This window comes from Vipera berus (genome assembly GCF_964194415.1).
Source record: "Vipera berus genome assembly, chromosome: 1".
NCBI classification, from domain to species: domain Eukaryota; kingdom Metazoa; phylum Chordata; class Lepidosauria; order Squamata; family Viperidae; genus Vipera; species Vipera berus.
In genome coordinates this window covers 20,142,518-20,162,854 of record NC_138202.1, presented here as the reverse complement: position 1 = coordinate 20,162,854, position 20,337 = coordinate 20,142,518, and the positions used below count along the sequence as shown (strand labels likewise).

Genomic DNA, 20,337 nt, shown 5'->3' with positions numbered 1-20,337 from the left:
GCAATTTGGTATTGCAGCAGCTCCAGGCATCTTCCAAGAAGTGATGGAAAGGACCTTAAAGGGCATACCTGGTGTATGCCCTTACTTTGATGATGTTCTTATAGCTGGAAGAAATGAAGAGATATTAGCTGAGCGTCTGGAACAGGTACTGGGAAGGTTTAGGAGGGCTGGACTTAAATTAAAAAAGGAGAAATGCTGTATTGGGGTTAAATCTACTGAATTTTTAGGATTTAGGATAGATAAAAGTGGAATTCATCCTACCCCTGATAAAATCAAGGCAATTAAAATGGCACCTGAACCAAAAAACAAGGCTGAATTACAAGCCTTTCTAGGGTTGGTTAACTTTTACCACACATTCGTGCCACACAAAGCTGCCATAGCAGAACCACTACATAGACTTTTAGATAAAAAAACCCCATGGCAGTGGCTTGATAAACATAGAGTCAGTTTCCAAACATTAAAAAATATTCTGTCTAGCCAATCCACAGTAACCCATTTTATTGAGAATAAACCAATTTATTTAGCTTGCGATGCTTCACCTTACGGTGTGGGGGCTGTTATCAGCCACTTGGATAGTCAGGGAATCCAAAAGCCAATTGCATATTATTCCAGGACGCTTACGAAAGCAGAGTGGAATTATGCACAGATTGATAGGGAAGCATTAGCAATTGTGGCAGGAGTAAAAAAGTTCCATGATTACCTTTATGGTAGGAACTTTACCATACTCACTGACCACAAACCATTATTGGGACTGTTTACCACCGATAAACAGACACCCCAAATAATGTCTCCCAGAATGCTGAGGTGGTCAATTTTCCTCTCAGCATATTCATTTTCACTTCAACATAGGCCAGGTAAGGAAATGGGACATGCAGATGCCCTTAGCAGATTGCCCTTAAACATCATTGAGGAGGACCCTGCTCCTGAAACATGGAGAGTCTGCTCATGGAAAATAGAAGAATTCAAGGTTCTACTCTTGAGTTCAACTGAATCCCACAGACACAGGGAAGAACTGAAAAGCTCCTTGCTTACATAGGTGAATGAGTAAACTTTGCTTGCTTTGACATTCAAGTTTTTTTTTAACAAAAAAACCTTAAATTCTTTAATTAAATTCTTAAATTCTTTCATTTGGGAAATGGAACCCAATCTCTGAAGACTTTGTGAGGTCACAAAGAACGGAAGGAGTTCTTAAAAGGCAGTCATTTACACTTAGTGTCCACATTTGCTAACATTAAAATGCAATTGTCCTGGGGAAGTAATTTATCACTGGGTTTGCTCTCACAAATATGAAAAAATGATGAAGCATACTTTAAAATGAATGCATATTTGTGCTTTTCAAGAAAGGTCTCATTAACCCTGCTGAGTTTCTGCCTTCTCCTGATCTGCTCTTATTCCTCCAGGGTATTGCTGAGGATGAATGGTGAAAGTTTTGCTGCTAGTGGATCCATGTCAGGACATCTCCATGATAGCATAAGTTTGGACAGTATTTGTATCTCAACAACAACAAAAAAAAAACATACAGACATATTAGCTTTGCATTTGATTTCTAACCTTTAAAAAGTAGTGGCCAATATTTTTCTAACCTTTAAAAAGCCTGGAGTACTTAAAGCATGTTTGGTCTCTTCAAAGAGCAGAGGCTAGTTTTCTGGAGAATAAAAGGAGAGAAGGGAAGAGATCCTTTCTGTTAAATAGCAGGTTCTTTGGCACAGGAACGAAGACGCGGAACAGAGTACAGGGTAACTCATTGTTTATTTTGTGCTGGAAATGTACTGGGGAAATGGCTGCAACTAGCCAAAATATATAGTCTAGCTCCTAGGTGGCAGCCAATAGGTTTGAATCAACCATTGCCGCCTGGAGATAGCCAATTGCAGCACAGGAGACTTGTAGTTTGGGTTGCTGGAGAGCCGTTAGTCTCAACAATTGTCAAGACTCATTATCCAAACACACTAAAGTGATAATAATAAAAAAATAAATGTAGGTCACAATGAGATTAAACAATGTCTCAATGAACAGGCTTCACAATTTGCACTATTAGACAGTTACAACATAGCACTAGTTTCTGTAGTCTAGTGGCAACAGGATTTACAACAATATATAGCTCTTTATTTTACAACGTAATCTGCAAGATATGAAGGAGGCTTGTGTGCCCTAGAGGAACGTCTTGGAGTTCCCATCACTTTGTGGTCTACCAGCTTATCCAGTGGGCTGGGTAGACCTGTGTCCCTTTGTGCTCCTGAGTCAAGGGGATTCGATGCACTCTGGCTGGCCTCTCCAGGTTGGCCCACCCCAGAGTCAGACTGTTCGGCAGAGTAGGCACAGCGGTTGCTGAAGTTCTGTTGGCTTGCTCCTTCAGGGGGTCCATGTTGCACTCCAGAGCTCCCCAGTTCTCCCTCTGGTTCCACCTCAGTTAAGAAGGAAAAGTCCTGGTAGTCCATGTGAGGGCTGGCTTGGCTGCAAGTTTGAGGACATTGGGAGGGATGTATGATGCAGTCCTCACTTAGTGGCTGTTCTGGAAACCATTTCCTGAGCTGATCAATGTGTTGTCTGACAACTCGCCCTCCCTCCAACCCCACTTCATAAGATAGGGGTCCAGATGCCTTGGTGATTTGACCAGGAACCCACAGATTCCCATGACCATAGTTCCTGGCCCAAACCCAATTGCCCATGTGCAGCCCCCTCGGGGGTTTTGGTCGAGAGGCTTCTGATGCCACTGTATCTGGATGCAACCTGTCCAGTTTAGTAATCAAATGCCTCCCCCAACGTAGTTCTGCAGGTCTTTTGCCTGTAGCAGTGCAGGGTGTAGAATGCTGGCAGAGTAAAAAATCTGCCAATCTGTGATGCCAGTCACCTGTAACAATGCACTTGAGTGCTTCCTTCATTGTCCTCACCATGCGTTCAGCTTGACCATTAGAAGATGGAGGAAAAGGTGCAGATGTTGCATGTCTGATGAGATTAGCTCTAAGAAAGGCCTGAAATTCAGCAGCAGTGAATTGGGCCCCATTGTCTGAAACTAAGACATCTGGCAACCCATGTGTGGCAAAGAGTTTTCTCAGCACCTGGATGGTCCTAGCAGTAGTCATGTTAGGAACTGGAATTATTTCCAGCCATTTTGAGAGGCTATCCACTACTATAAGGAAGAGCTGACCCTGAAAAGGCCCAGCGTAGTCTATGTGAACCCTAAACCAGGAAGTGTGCATTTCCTCCCACCTGTGAACTGGAGCCTGTGGCATTTCAGGCCTAGATTGCTGGCATGTATAACAACCATAGACTTGATCCTCAATGGCCTTATCAAGGCCAGGCCACCAGAGGTAGCTTCTAGCTAAAGCTTTTATTCTGACAATGCCTGGATGGCCTTCATGTAATGACTGTAAAATCTTGTCTCTTAGGGAAGTGTGAATTATGACTCTGTTCCCCCATAAAATGCACCCTTTATGTGCAGATAACTCATGCCTCCTGACAAAATAGCTTTGAAATTCTGAGCCTGGACATTTTTCCAACCAGCCCATGTATACCCATGACAACACTCTACTAAGTATTTTATCTGTGGCAGTTTCAGCAGCAATGTCCCCCGCATGGAGGGGAAACTCAGGTATGTCCTGTATGGACAATATTCTACCAGCAGGAGCTGGATCTGGATCCATTAGTGCCAGTGGTAGTCTGCTGAGGTCATCAGCATGGCCCATTTCATTGCCTGGTTTGTGGATTAATTTAAAATTGTGTGCAGATAGGAAAATAGACCATTTCAACATTCTTGGAGATAGTATGTGGGGAGTTTGTTTGTCTGTTGTAAAAAGTCCCAACAGAGGTTTGTGGTCAGTGTAGACCGTGAAATCCCTCCCATATAGACATGGATTTTTTTTTATTCCAGCAATGATGGCTAGGGCCTCTTTGTCAATCTGAGCATAGTTGCGCTCAGAAGAAGACAATGTCCTTGAGTACAATGCTATAGGAACCTGTTTCCCATTTTTTTCTATGTGACTTAAAACTGCCCCTACCCCATAGGGTGATGCATCACATGCAAGACATACAGGTTTAGACTCTTTGTAGTGAGTTACAGTGGACTTTTCTGACAATAGTGCTTTTGATTCCTGGAAACTTTTTTCATGTAAGTTAGTCCATTTCCATGGAGCTTTATTATCAAGAAGCCTGTGAAGGGGCTCTGCTATTGCAGCCTTATGAGGTAGAAATGTGCGGTAGCAGTTTAGGAGACCCAAGAATGCTTGTAGCTCTCCTTTTGATTTGGGCCTAGGAACCATTTTAATGGCCTTCACTTTAGAATCAGCGGGTTGAATGCTGTTAGCAGAAACCCAGGAATTCTGTTGATGAAACTCCAATACTACACTTGTTCTTTTTTAATTTGAGGCCTGCTTTGCGAAGCCTCTGCAAAACAGCCCTGAGCCTACTGGCCAACACTTCTGGGGATTCCCCTGCAATAAGAACATCATCAAAATAAGGGCAGATGCCCTGAATATCCTTGAGTGTACGCTCCATGATTCCCTGAAAAATACCCAGTGCGACACTGACTCCAAACTGTAAGCGTTTTACTTTGAAAGCCCCCCTGTGAGTCACGATCGTTTGAGCCGCGGCTGTGGCTGCATCAACCAGCAATTGCTGATAGGCCTGTGCTAAATCAAGTTTAGCAAAAATAGTACCCCCTTGCAAGGAGGCTAAAATATGGTTGACCACTGGGACCGGGTAAGTGTGTTGCTTGAGGGCTTTATTTAGTGTGTATTTATAGTCAGCACAAATGTGAATTTCCCCGTTGGCTTTAAGTGGAGTGACTATAGGAGTTTTCCACTCCCCACCATCAACAGGCTGTAACACTCCCTGTTCTACCAGCTTATCAATTTTGGAATCAATTTTATGTTTTAAGGCAAAGGGGACCATATGAGGCTTAACCCTGATTGGAACTACGTTGGGATCAAGCTTAAATGAGATAGGTGGGCCTGCGTATGTTCCAAGGGTTGAATCAAAAACATCCGTGTATTCCTCGCACACTGACATGAGGTCTGCAGTTTGTGTCCAGTTTATGCCAGTAATCTGAATACCTAAGGCATCAAACCAATCGAGTCCAATGAGACTTGTTCTCTGGCCCCCTACTTCTATTACATCCAGGTGCCCCAAAAACCCTTTAAACTTTACCAACAAGGTGGCTTCTTCCTTAACTTTAATGTGAGCATTTTGAAAATCTGTTAGGATTATATCTGAGGGTCTTAGTTTGGCCCAATTGTTACTGCGCCTGCACACAAAGTTAAAAGTGTCTTCAGAAATGATTGAGACTGCAGAGCCAGAGTCCAATTCCATTTTACATGGAACTCCTTGTAGCGCTACCATGAGCTTACGTTTAGGTTTGAGGAGGCGTCGAGCCCCGGTGCGGCATACGCTTCTACGGCTTCTGAAAATTCCCACACTAACTGGACCCTGGGCCCCAGTACCTCTCTTAGTCGGTTCCTCCGACTGGTGTTTGGGTGGCCGGTCTCTCTGGCAGGCTCTGCAAACCACCGCAATGTGGCCTGTCCTTCCACAAGCTCTACACGTGCCTGAACGAAATCTGAAGTTGGCGCAAAAATGGTTCCCGCCACACCCCTTACATCTCAGTAATAGAACTGCCTTGTAATTGTCCTTTCGTGGCTGGCCGTTGCGGTGTGGCGCATTGGGTTGCTTTTAGAGTCGGTTGATTTCAGGTTCTTCCTCCTCAGAGCATTCTTCGGTGTGTTTGGCATCCTCACGGTGGACCGTTTATTCAAACTTTGTCGGTTTGGCGGGCGCCCCTGGCAGCTTTGTCGGCCATCAACTCATCTTGTGCTTCAGAAAACATTAAATTTGGCCTAGCAAATAGTCTCTGCTGCAGCGTTCTGTCCCATAGGCTGCAGACGAGCCGGTCTCGTAGTCGCTCTTCTAAATTTGAAAATTTGCATAGGCGTGAGGCCTGCCTTAGGCTCGCTATGAACTCCAACGCTGACTACCCAGGAAGCTGCACTCTTTGGTCGAACTTGAACCGCCAAACCATTTCAGACATCCTGGGCTGGAAGTGCCCGGTTAGCTTCTTTTTGAGATCTGTGTAGGAGACCGCTTCGATTGGTGTCGACGTGAAAAGGCTGTCAGCTAAATCAAAGGTAGCTGGGCTGCACACGCAGAGTTGCTTTGCGGCCTTCAGTCCTTCTTCCATGATCTGATTGGCTCTGAGGTAGTTTTCTACTTGCGATAGATATGATGGCCATTCCTCCGAGTGTTTCATGTCGAATTCTCGCAGTTTGCCAACCTTCAGCATTCTTTCTTGCTGGTTCCTGCGTTCTTCTGGATTCTGCTTCAGGCTCTGGGAATGAATCCACTGAGCATGAGGTCGCTAGTGTAGCTTCCTAGCTGACCTTGAGAGAAGGGGGGAAAATGCCTCTTCCCTCTGGCATGTGTTGCCTTTCCCTCGTAGACTTCAGCTCTTTATTCGGTGAAGCAGGATCCCATCCTCGTCGCCACTGTTAAATAGCAGGTTCTTTGGCACAGGAACGAAGACGCGGAATAGAGTACAGGGTAACTCATTGTTTATTTTGTGCTGGAACTGTACTGGGGAAATGGTTGCAACTAACCACAATATATAGTCTAGCCCCTAGGCGGCAGCCAATAGGTTTGAATCAACCATTGCCGCCTGGAGATAGCTAATTGCAACACAGGAGACTTGTAGTCTGGGTTGCTGGAGAGCCATTAGCTGCTCCAGCAACCCATGTGGTATTCCTCAAGAGCCCAGTACATAACACTTTCAGTCTTGCAAGATTCTGTTACTGTGAGCTTACAATAAAGCTAGAGATGATACTCATAAATATGCTTCTGGACTACCTCAAAGGGCTAAGGAAGTGCATTGAGGGGGAAACCTGTATTTTCCAAAGAATCTATTCTAGGTGGAAGCGCACTAAATTTTTTAAAGGTTAAAAAAAGAAGCAATCTTTCAGCCACCTCTTTCATTTTAGACAATAAGTGTTTCTCCATCAATTCTATTTCTAACCTAGTGAATCTTTGTCCACCAAAATTGACAGTTTAATGGAGAACTCTATGAAGCTCCAGGAGTAGCCACTTAGATTTTCCTGCATATTGTTACCATATAATGTTGTTCAGTATTTGCACCTTTTCTATTCTAAAAAAAAGGATTTCATATTTAAATTAAACATGAATCAGCGTGGAAATATGATTTAAAAAAAGACAAAGTCTATTTTAGGCTTCATTGATAGAAATATAGTTTCCAAGTCATGCAAGGAAGAGTTCTGCATTACTCAGGGTCTGTATTAAGTATAGCATTCTGTTCTTGAGTATCTTACTTTAGAAAAATTCTAAAGATTCTTCTGCATGGTGGCACAGTGGTTAGAATGCAGTATTGGACTCTGCCTACAGCCTGGAGTTCGATCCTGATAGGCTCAAGTTTGATTCAGCCTTCCATTTTCTGAGATTGGTAAAATGAGGACCCAAATTGTTGGAGGCAAACTGCTGACATTGTAAAGTGATCAGAGAAGGCTGTAAAGCACTATGGAGCAGTATATAAATGTAAGTGCTGTTGCTATTTAGATAAAGTGGTTCAGAAGAGACAAGGAAGATAATCATGGGACTAGACATTAAATCTTATGATAAGAAACTGAAGGAGCTGGGAAACTTTACTTTGAAACGATGTCAAGATCTGTTCTCCATAATTTCAGAATATATAAAATAATAGATTTTAGCAATAGGAAGCCAGATTCTCTCTGAATGTTAAAAATAACATCCTCACAGTAAAATCAAACCAACAGTGGAACCAATTACTCAGAGATATCGTGGGCTTCACTGGATGTCTTCAAAGAGATGCTGCATAGCCATCTTTTAGGAATGCTTAAATGTATTCCTAAAATGAACAGGGGGTTGACTTCAATGGTCTTATATAACTCCTCCCAATGACTTAATTCCAGAAAGAAAAACAGCAGCAATATAATGTGATCATAATTCAAAATAAAAATAAAAATCCAGGCAAATCTCATTCTTGGCACTTGCTAGATATACCCAAAGAATTAAGAACCTTAAATATAAACAGATACTCAAAATATGTCAGGGTCATCAGTGCTGCTTTGCTGGCCTGAATGATCAGTACAGATTAAACAAAAAACTAAGGGCTAACATTTCTCTGGGAAGTCTTTCAAAAACAGCCTAGTAGTAAGTGCAAACTTTCGATTTACTGGATGTGATAGATTGTGACTTGGAATGGCATGCTGAGAGTCCTGTTTCAAAAGTGAGCAGGATTATGACAAAAAGTGGCTAGGCCAATTAAAAAGTAGAATGTGATTTAAATTTAATTAACAATTACATATATTAATTTACTACTATTGGTACACTTATTCCCTAAATATGCATATTTTTCCCTATTAAATATTCCTTTTTTATATTGAAGATCACAATTAATAAAAAAATGTATAGACACACACAAAAAGAATAAATAGAAGATGCAAAAAAGAAAAAAAATAAGACTTTTGCTGATTATTAAAAATAGTTTTATTTTAACTTGTATTTAAAATTTCTTTTGCTAAAGATTGATGGAAACTACCCAGTGCTGTAAAACCTTGCTGATCCAAAATTATCAAATAGCTGAAAATCAGTTAATAAGAAATTTCTGAATGTGATCAGAAAAAAAAGTATGCAAAAAGTATAGAGAGTATTTTAAAATTATATGAAACACCTTTGAAAGAACGCTGGATATATACTTTTTTATAAAAAGTGTAAAATACTTTCAGAATAGAATAGAATAGAATAGAATAGAATAGAATAGAATAGAATAGAATAGAATAGAATAGAATAGAATAGAATAGAGCTGGAAGGGACCTTGGAGGTCTTCTAGTCCAGCCCCGTGCTCAAGCAGGAGAACTATACCATCTCAGACAAGTGACTGTCTAGCCTCTTTTTAAAAATCTCCAGTGATGGAGCACCCATGATTTCTGGGGGCAAGCTATTCCTGTGGTTAATTGTCCTCGCTGTCAGGAAGTTTCTCCTTAATTCTAGGTTGCTTCTCTCTTTGATCAGTTTCCAAACATTGTTTCTTGTCCTGCCCTCTGGTGCTTTGGTGAATAACGTGACCCCATCTTCTTTGTGGCAGCCCCTCAAATACTGGAATACTGCTATCATGTCTCCCCTATTTCTTCTTTTCTTTACATTAGCCAATTCCAAATCCTGCAGCCGTTCTTCATATGTTTTAGTCTCCAGACCTTTGATCATCTTAGTTGCTTTTCTCTGAATTTTTTCCAAATTCTCAACTTTTTTGTGATATGGCGACCAAAATTGGCTGCAGTATTCCAGGGTTTTATAAAGTGGTGCTAATATCTCACATGATCTTGATTCTATACCTCTGTTTACACAACCCAGGATTTTATTAGCTTTTTTGGCTGCTGCTGCACTCTGCTGGTTCGTGGTTAATTGATCGTCCACTAGGACTCCAAGGTCCCTCTCACAGTTACTGTTTTCAAGCCAGGTCTTGCGCAATCTGTACTTGTACCTTTCATTTTTCCTATCTAAATGTAAAACTTTGCTTTTCTCCACGTTGAAACTCATTTTGTTGGATAGGGCCCATTGTTCAAGTTTGTCAAGATCTTTTTGGATCCTGAGTTTGTCTTCTGGGGTGTTGGCTACTCCTGCCAGTTTGGTGTCAACGAGTAGTCCTCAATGGCACTACAGATACATCTGGTGGTGATGTTGTCTATTCCACCTTTTTCTAGCTTACCAAGAAGTAGGTTGTGGTCTACTTTATCAAATGCCTTACTGAAATCTAAGTATATTATGTCCACAGCATTTAGTCATTTTGTTGAAGAATGAATTAAGATTGGTTTGGCATGATCTGTTTTTTAACAAACCCATGTTGGCTACTGGTTATAACTTTGTTTGCTTCTAGTTGTTTGCATATCTGTTTTTTGATTATCTTTTCTAGGATCTTCCCTGGTCTTGATGTTAAACTGATTGGTCTGAAGTTTCCTGGGTCTGTTTTTTTTTTCCTTTCTTGAAATTGGGAACCACATCAGCCCTTTTCCAATCCTCAGGTACTTCCCCGGTGCTCCAAGATTTATGAAAGATGTGGTGTAATGGTTCTGAGATAACATCTGCCAGCTCCTTCAGAACTCTGGGATGTAATCTGCCAGGCCCCAGTGATTTATATTCGCCGAGGTTGCATAGGTGTTCTCTTACCATTTTCTTGTTTATTTTATTTTTTGGTTCTAATTTGTCTTTTGCAGTGATTTTCTTTTTTGTATGTTGGGCTATAGTTTCTTTTTGTGTGAAAACTGATGCCAAGTATGAGTTAAGCAGCTCTGCTTTCTCCCTGTTGCCTATTATTTCCTTGGCATCTTCTCTCTTTAGTGGACCTACAGTTTCCTTGACTTTTTTCTTCTCGTTAATATGTTGGAAGAAACTTTTTTTTATTATCCATGATTTCTATTTCAAGTCTTTGTTTGTTCTGAGCCTTTGCATTCCTGACTTCATCTTTGCATGTTCTGGCTGTCTGCTGATAATCAGTTTTAGTTCTGTGCCCCTCTTTCCATTTTTTTGTATTTGTCCTTTTTGTCTTTCAGTTTGTCAGAGAGATCTTTGTGCAGCCATTCTGCTTTCTTCTTCAATTTCTTGTTTTTCTTTTTCAGTGGTATTGCGCTGATATGGACTTTTGTGATCACATTTTTCAGAGTTTCCCAAACTTCTTGGGTTGTTTTCTCCTTTAGGATTTTCATCCATGGGATCTTTCCTAGGTTCTCTCTGAGTTTGTTAAAGTGAACTCTCTTGAAGTTCAAGACAACTGGTTGGATTGTTTTCTGTTGCTAGTGTTTGCGTTATATTATCCAGTATGAAGTGGTCACTTTTGCCCATGGTTCCGGCAACTTCAACTCCCTCTATCACTTCTTCTCTATTATTTAGAATTAAGTCCAATATGGCTTTATGTCTAGTTCCCTCCTCCACCTTTTGTATGACAAAGTTGTCGGCTAGGTTGGTTAGGAATCTGTTTGATCTGCTCGCTGCAGAGTTTGTCTCCCAGTTGATATCTGGATAGTTGAAGTCTCCCATTACTATTGTGGTATGCTTCTTACATACATTTGTTAACTGGTTGGCAAAGAGTTCATCTATTTGTTCTGATTGGTTGGGTGGCCTGTAATATACACCTATGGCAATGTCACTTTTTCCCCCTCTTTTATATTGACCCATATGCCATTCTGGAGAGATTTTTATCTTGGATCATGTGCATTTTTGTAGATATGTAGTATTCTCTTACATATAGTGCAATTCCACCTCCTCTTTTTGTAGACCTGTTTCTTTTGAACAATTTGTATCCATCCATCAATCCATTCCATTCATGGGTTTCATCCTACTAGGTTTCTGTAATGCCAACTATGTCATACCCTCCCTTCTGTACTATTGCTTCTAGTTCACCCTGTTTGTTTCCCAAGCTTTGAACATTTGTATATAAGCATTTAAGACTTTTATGCCTGTTTGTGGGCATGTTTCCTGCATCTCCTGATTATTGTTTGGGTTTTTCTTTTTTCTTGTATCTACCTACCTCATTGTTTGATTTGTTTTCTTGGGATTTATGACTGTTTTTGGGTTCTAGAGATTCTAAAGATTGGTCACCCCCCTCAATTGTAGCATAAAGCTCTCCTGATGAGTTGGGCCAGTCTTTTCCTGAGTATATTTCCCCCTGTTTTCGTGAGGTGCAGTCCATCCCTTGCTGGGAGTCCTTCATGTAGGAAATGTAGTCCATGATCCAGGAAACCAGAGTTTTCTTGGAAACACCAACTCTTTAGCCAATGATTTATTTCTAGAGTTCTTTTTCCTTCAATGGGTGTTGGCCTTTCATTGGGAGTATGGATGAGAATACTACTTGTGCTCCTAGCTTCTTAACTTTATTGCCTAGTTGTTTATAATCTCTCACTATTGTACTCAGGTTCTTTGTTATTTCATTGGTCCCAATGTGGTGGAGGAGGAAAGGGTAGTAATTTGCAAGCCTAATTATTTTGGTTAGGTTTTCAGCCACATCTTTGATTTTTGCTTGAGGGAGAAAACATATCTCCCTGGATTGTATGTCTGGTCTGCAGATGGATGATTCCGTTCCTTTGAGGATAGAATCTCCTGTTACCAACACTTGTCTTCCTTTTTGGGGGACTGCAGTCTGGGGTGCTTTTCTGTTTATCTCTGGTGTGCTTGTTGATGTGACTTTTTTAGGGATATTTGAAGTGACTTTTTAAGGGATATTTGGAGTTGTTTGTTTGCTAGGCATCTGCGTGTTTCTTTGAGGGGGAGGTTGTGAGTCTGTGTGTTTCTATCTAAGAGGAGAAATTGCTCAGTTTTTGTGGGGCTGTTTCTGGTTGGACTGGATTGGGCAGAAGGGATTTGTTAGTTGTATGCTGCTTCTTTCTTTGAGTATTGTTTCCTTCTATGTGTGACATTGTCTTCCTCCAAGGGTTTATCAGTAGGGTCAAATCCTCTGGAAGTTTTATAAAAAGTATATATCCAGTGGCCTTTCAAAGGTGTTGACTATGATTTGAGCAAGCTGGATGTTCACTCATATCCTAGAGCAGGGGTCCTCAAACATGGCCCTTTTATGACTTGTGGACTTCAACTCCCAGAATTCCTCAGGCAGGGATGCCTGGCTGAGGAATTCTGGGAGTTGAAGTCCACAAATCATAAAAGGGCCGAGTTTGAAGACTCCTGTCCTAGAGTTATAAACCACCAGGGTCCACTTTGGTGTAGTTTCCTTAGGAGAAGCAGCTGTCTGGAGCACCTGTGAGCAATCTCAAATCCTCTCTTATCTGAGAGGAATTATAACAGAGCCGGTCTACTTACCAGTTCTTAATTCCTTTGTGGTCATCATAGAGGTGTCTTCAGTCCACCATTTCTTTCCCAGAAATTCCAATTATTCATATTCCAAATAAAATTTGGTTGCAACATTCAGAAGTATAGACAGTGTGAATACTTCCAATGATTCTTCTTTCTTCTAAGATAGCATTGCTCTTTTGGAACATTTCTGAGTCAGGTTGAATTGTACTGGAGATATTCCATCAGGGAAAACCTTTTGGTTTTAATATTCCAGGTAAAGTACTAACTGAAAATTCCCCCCAATATAATTAACAAGACAGCAGGTCAAGTCAGTGGGGAGCATTGCAAATGCAATAAAATTATTTCAAACTTTCTCCCTGATGGAGGAGGCCATGTTCATGGATTAAGACAAGATTTAGACTAAGAAGGTATAGGCAGCTAATAACCAACTTGTAATTGTGCTCAATTGGCTGGGGCAGAATCCATTGCAAATTTAAACAAACAACACAGCTGGGAGTGGCCTGAATTCCAGAATAGAAACCTGTTAATTTCCTTGTGTGTGGGTGCTAAAAAACATCCTTCTGGAAATCATCCCAGCTGCCTAGTCAGGATGGAACATCATATTCAAACAAAATTACGAATAAGTCTATTCAATCTGCTTCCTCCACCAACTCATTTTTTTTTCTTCGTTCTTCTCAATTTCATTCTTCTTTCTATTCCATTTATGGAGAAGATAGGAACATCTGAGAAATGTATGAAAAAGTAATACAGAAAATGAAATGATTACCCATCCCAAATCATACCTATCATATTTATTCCTCTTCAAGCAAGTAGACCCTCAACATAAATCCTTGGAGAACCCCAGGTTACTAATAATTCCCCTTCCTGGGGGGAAAAAAACCCAAGCCTTCCATTGTTCCTAATGTGTCCAGCAGTATAAAGATTAGGGATGATTTAGGTAACCAATGAATATGATCCCTATGATTCATAGTAGTTGCAGATTGTTTAAAAGAGTATTAGGGTTCCTCTAATCCACATGCAATCCAACTACAGCTCATGGGCTAAACCCATGCTGCTTCTGGAAGTCTGTTCTAGGCCTCGGAGGCCTGGAGGAGGCCTCCCAGGACTAGAACAGCCCATCAGAAGTGTGTGGATGTCACTTCCAGAAGTCTATTCTAGACCTTGGAGGCCCAGGCCTGCATCCATACAGAGAACCGGACGTTCAAGTATTTGAATCCCACCATTGGTCCCTTTGCTCTGTTTCTAGATGGATTTCTGGCCAGCTGCATATGGTAGCCAAGATGTTTCCAGCCAGTAGCTATCTGTCTCAGCACCCCTCACAAAATATATATACACACAAAATAAAGCAAAAAAAAAAGATATAAAGATTCATCATTATCCACAATAGAGGAATGGTTGATGAAAATGAACTTGATGCAATGGCTAAATAGACTTCTTTATTCAAAGAAAAGACAACATCTATATTTATTAGTCTCTGGAGATGTCTTATGGACTTTTTGCATGAAATGGAAAAAAATGAACTTATGGTTTTGGGTTTTTGATGACTAAACAGAATAATTTATAGAAAAAAATAGGTATGTTATAACTATAGAGTAAGAGGTAAAGTTATCTGTTGCAAAGAAAGTCAGAAGTTACTTCTCTGTAACCTTTGCAATTTTTTTTTACACTATTTCTTCTTTTGAGAAGGAGACACTATTTTTCCTGACTTTTTTTCAGTGTCCTTGAGGTTTTATTTTGAATTTCTTTAGTATTCTCATAGATCTTCCTATAATTATAGGAGACCTGAAGTCTCCCTAGCTGTCTTCAACCCAATAGGAGGAGTTCGCTTCTGATGCTTAACCTTCCTAGCAAAGTCCGGATGGTCGTACATTGCTGACTGATATCTATATAGGAGCTCTGGTGATAAATGGTTAGAATGCAGTATTGCAGGCAAACTGTGCCCAGTTCAATCCTGATGAAGCTCAAGGTTGACTCAGCTTTCCATCCTTCCAAGGTCAGTAAAATGAGGATCCAGATTGTTGGAGGCAATATGCTGACATTGTAAACTGCCCAGAAAGTGTTGTAAAGCACTATGTGATGGTATATAAGTCTAGGTATATTGCTATTGCTATATAATGAAAGGCATACATTTCACTCAGCCACCTGATTCATAAATGAGTTAAATAGTTTTACTAATCTCCTCTCTTTGAAACACAATTTGAAAGTAAATTTCATTTCAATAAACAGAATCAAAACACAGGATGTCCCTCTTGCTCTGCATATATAGGTAAGGGAAACTCAGCTAAGGTCAGCTAACTGGATTTGTTAACAGTCATTATACATATACAGTATTTGCAAAAACTCTCAGGTGCCAAAAGAACTAGGTAATTGGCAGAATAATAAGTGCAATAAAATAAATAAGTAAAATGATTTCAGTTCATTGTTGTAGAAAGATTTGCCCCCATCAGAATCTATATTTACCTCAGGTTTCTGAATTGTTGACATCCAAAACAAAAGATTAATAAGAACAGATATCTTTTAAATTTAGAAGTATTAATCTCTGAGTCACCTCCTCTTAAGAATCATATGGGAAAAGGCTACCTTTCAGATGAGTTGATGTTCGTTATATAAATGACAAACATAATGGAAAACTAATTACAAACTCTTTGAACTGAGGGAGTAACATAATTTTGCGTAATAAAAATGAAGGATGATTATGGTAAATGATGAACAAGTGGCAAAAGGTGTCACACGAAGGGAGGCGTTCATACTGCAGCTAAGAACTGAAGAAAAGAATCTTCTCCTCTAGTATTCCAATTTAAACATTGGCTCCACATGATTGCTAACCAACAAAATACCAGATCACAAAATACATTAGAAATATATATAGCCACCTTTGAAAAGTGGTTGGATTATGTAGTGGTCAGAGCTTTTGATGTGGGAGATGGGTTCAAATTCAGGCTGGTACCTACCTTACTTATGGGAGTCCATGGGCAAAATCCCCCTAATGCTTCACTTGCTGATGTCAAGAAAATATGAGAGTGACACAAACTAAGAGAGTCATGCTGTCTTGGACATTACTTGGATTAACAAGGTTCATGTCAATTGATGAAGAACCAGGGCACTCTGATGATAAGCTGGCTATTGGAGTACACCATACATGGATGAGACAAGAGAACCTGCAATTGATGGAATGCTACTACAATGGCAGATCTAATGAGAATTTATCTGGGGAACATATGAGGGAACATGGAATGGACAAGAAGACCTGCGTCCACACTTACTGAGAAGCATCGAGCTTGTTACTCAATGCTTCAACATAGTGAAGAAGAAGCTGGAGAAGCATCAGGATGGAGTAGTTGATGGAAGAATTGGAGAGAATGGGGAAAGTACAGGCCAAAGGGGTGATGGGAGCACTTGGGACTGTAACTCCTAAGTGGCTCCAATGGGAAAAACAAAAGAGTTATCTGTCCAGAGGAGTGCAATCTAGGAATAGCTAAGATTCTGTGCAGAACGTCAAACTCCCAGGCCTCTAATAGAGGATCTAAGGCTGAGAATATATATATATATTTATATGTGTGTGTGTGTGTGTGTGTGTGTGTGTGTGTTTTCTGAGGTTTTCGCGGGTGTTTGTATGTAGATCTTTGGTCATTCGGGTTTTCCCCATGTAGAATTGAAGGTATAAGAGCAACGTTTTGACGAAATCTCATCCGTCATCCTCAAGCTGGGAAGAACGAAGGTGAAGCCACCAGCCTGAGGATGATGGATGAGATTTCGTCGAAACATTGCTCTTATACCTTCAATTCTACGTGGGGAAAAACCTGAATGACCAAAGATCTTTGATCTGGTCAGGCTTAGCTTTATTAACAAGCCCAGCAAGATTCACACAACTCACACTGTGGCCACTCTCTGGGTTAATTAATAAAGTTGTGTCTCTCATTTCCTTTTCAGGAACAGGAGGTCTTCTGTTAATTAGTTATTTTTTTCTATAATTGAAAGTACCACACTGTTTGGTTTCTCTTGTATAAGGGTGAAAAAATAATCTGTGAAAATTCCAGCAACAGAATTTTGACTCATTAATATAACATTATTTTCTTATTTATTAATCCCAGTTTTTGTTCCAAGATTTCAAGGCAAAATTCAGGTATTTCAGTCTCAAAGGAAGCCAGGTTATTTGGGTATTATTGTTATTTATTTATATTATTCCATCAACAATATTTTCAAAAGGGAAGGAGCAAAAAAAACAAACCATGATGGTTGTAATTTTGTGGTTGAACCCCTTCCCCTTTGCACATATGTGTCATCTGGTACATGATTGCCATCCTGACTTTTTTTGATTATAGATGAACTTGATTTCATTGCTCTTTCTTCAAGAATCATCGTGATAGTTATAAAAACAAATCCAAAAGTTAACAATGTTAAAAACAAGTTAAAGCAAAATAACAGAATAATAAAGTTGGAAGGGACCTAGGAGCTCTTTGAATCCAACCCCCTGCTCAGGCAGGAAAACTTACACTATTTCAGACAAATGGCTGTCCAATCTCTTCTTAAAAACTCCCAACATCGGAGCACCCACAACTTCTGGAGACAAATTGTTCCGCTGATTAATTGTTTTAACTGTCAAGAAATTTCTCATTATTTCTAGGTTGCTTCTCTCCTTGATTAGTTTTCATCCATTGTTTCTTGTCTTGCCTTCCGGTGCTTTGGAGAATTGCTAGACTCCGTCTTCTATGTAGCAATCCCTGAGATATTGAAACACTGTTATCATGTCCCCCCTCATCCTTCTCTTCATTAAACTAGACATACCCAATTCCAGCAATCGTTCCTTATATGTTTTAGCCTCCAATCCCCTAATCATCTTTGCTGCTCTTCTCTGCACTCTTTCTAGAGTCTCGACATCTTTTTTTACACTGTGGCAACACTGAATGCAGTATTCCAAGTATTTATTTATTTATTTAATAATATTTCTATACCGCCCTTCTCCCGAAGGACTCAGGGCGGTGAACAGGGCAAGAATAAAAATACAGAATTACAAAAATTAAAAAAGGATTAAATACATGCCCACTAAAAACAAACAATACAATATTAAAACCCCGATAAAACTACAGTAAAAAAACCCCCACCAATCCCCCATCAGGCCAGGCCGGCTTGTTTGAATAAGAATGTTTTTAGATCGCGACGGAAGGAGCGAAGATCGGGCGCCATCCGGAGCTCAACCGGTAACTGATTACATAGCTCCGGGGCGCCCACAGAGAAGGCCCTCCCCCTGGGGGCCACCAATTGACATTCTCTGATCGGTGGCACCCTGAGGAGGCCCTCTCTGTGGGAACGCACAGGGCGGAGGGAGGTTGATGCCGGCAGCAGGTGTTCCCTAAGGTACTCCGGACCCCTGCCATGTAGGGCCTTAAACACCATTACTAGTACCTTGAATCTTACCAAGGCATTATAGAATGGTATTAACACTTCATGTGATCTCAATTCTATCAGTAGGATAGAATAGGGAAGCAAAATAATAGAATAGCTATAGCAGGGGTGTCAAACTTGCCACATCACATGATATGTCACGATGTATCGTGACTTTTCCCCCTTGCCAGAGCTGGGGTGGGCACGGCTTCCACATGACACATCTGGCCTATGAGCCAGCAGTTTGATACCCCTGAGCTATAGGATCACCCATTTAATCTTGGGAATAAACAGGACAGAAAAAATTAAAAATCTTGCTAAAGAAAAACATACAATCATTGAATGTAAGAATTAGAAAATATGATGGAAACCATCTAATCAGATGTCCTGCCCAATTCCAGGATCAATTAAGTAGCTAATGGAATTGGATTTAAGAAAACTTTGTTCTCCCTAGTTTTTATCCAACATTCTATCCCTAAAATAGTTTAATCTAAACCAGTGTTTCTCATTCTCAGTGTCGGGCCTCGGGAGCCCGACACTCGAGGGGGGCCCCCTCCGCCTCCCTAGCACCCCCCGCCTGCCGCCCGCCGGACCTGCCTGCCTCCCCGGCGGTTCGCGAGGCTCCCGAGGTTGCGCCGGACGGGATCGGCTCCGTAGCGGCCCGGAAGGCTCCGGGGGCCGCGCCGCCGCTTCGACCATCCTCCTCCACCGCCGCACAACAGCTGACTTCACCTGGCGGCACGTCGGCGGCCCGGAAGGATCAGGGGGCCGCGCCGCCACTTCGGGCGTCTTCCTCCGCGGCACAGCAGCTGTCCTCGCCTGGCGGCGTGTCGGCAGCCCGGAAGGCTCAGGAGGCCGCGCCGCCGCTTCGGCCGTCTTCCTCCGCGGCACAGCAGCTGTCTTCGCCTGGCGGTGCGTCGGCGGCCCGGAAGGCCCAGGAGGCCGCGCCGCCGCCCCGGCTGTCTTCTTCCGTGCCACAGCTGACCGGCGGAGGCTCGGGCCCACTCACGGCAGCCTGGGAGAGTACAAGAGCTACGGCTGTTAGCGGGACCGCCGTTTCGGGAGCCCGCAGCACGACACCGGCCCTTCCCCGGCTTTGGCTACCGGGACTACGTTTGGCAAGGCAGGCCGAGACACTGGACAGTCGGGCGCAGGGCTGTATGGCCTGGGAGCTGGCGGGTCCATTGGGGGACAGGCCCCTTCCCGCCGCGGTGCCTGGGTGGCTGGGAGCCTCGGGCGTGAATGACCACGGGGGGTTTCGGAGTTGGGCGCGGCAAGGAGGTGATGAGGGGGTGGAGCACGGTGGCCGCAGCGCACGGGAGGAGGCTTACCTGGTTGGGCGACGGGCGAAGGGACTTGTAGGGGAGGGGTGCGGAAGTTATAGGGAATGGGAGGGCGTGGACGTGTTTGGGTGGAGTATGGGTGGGTGTTTTGGGTGTGTATATAACAGCGTTGGCAGCAGGTAGCGGCCAACGCTGGCTTTGTTTCTTGTTGCGGCTGTTGCCTTGGAGAATAAAGTGCTTGCAGTTCGCAGCGGAGGTCTCTCGTTCCTGTGTTCGGCACTCTGCCCTGCTTGCTGCAGGACGAGTTTTGACACTCAGCAACTTTAAGCTATAAACTTTAATGCATGCTGTCTAGGGAATTTTTGGAGTTGAAGTCCTCATAGCTTAAAGTAGCTGAGGTTGAGAAACACTGATCTAAGCAATATACTTTCAAAGCCTAAATGATGGGAATTCTAACATTTATTTGGCAATATGAATAAAATGGAGCAGATTTATTCTGATTCACCACTTCTTCCCGAAACTTCTCGTAGGCCTATTTTACACAAAGGGCTTTTCTTTTATCTGATGCAGCCCTGAAGAAATTATAAACTCCTTTATTGGGTGTATGAAACTCCTAATTAATCAAGGATGATAATAGCCACCACCAATCTTGGCTTAAATACTGGAAGGAAAGACCAAAAAGGAGGAGCACATTCAGACAACAACAACAACATTGATAATGATAATGATGATGATGATGATGATGATGATGATAATAATAATAATAATAATAATAATAATAATAATAATAATAATAATAATAATGATGATGATGATGATGATGATGATGATGATGATGATGTTGGAAGGGACCTTGGAG

General features: G+C 41.8%; 1 long non-coding RNA gene across 1 annotated transcript in view; it reads right to left on the bottom strand.

Moving 5' to 3' along the window:
• The window catches only part of LOC308670328, a 269,174-nt gene extending 249,717 nt beyond the window's left edge, over nt 1–19,457 (bottom strand). Inside the window, exon 1 of the long non-coding RNA XR_014026994.1 lies at nt 19,333–19,457. This is a non-coding gene — a long non-coding RNA (uncharacterized lncRNA). The remainder of the gene's footprint in view (nt 1–19,332) is intronic.
• Between the last annotated feature and the right edge of the window lie 880 nt (nt 19,458–20,337).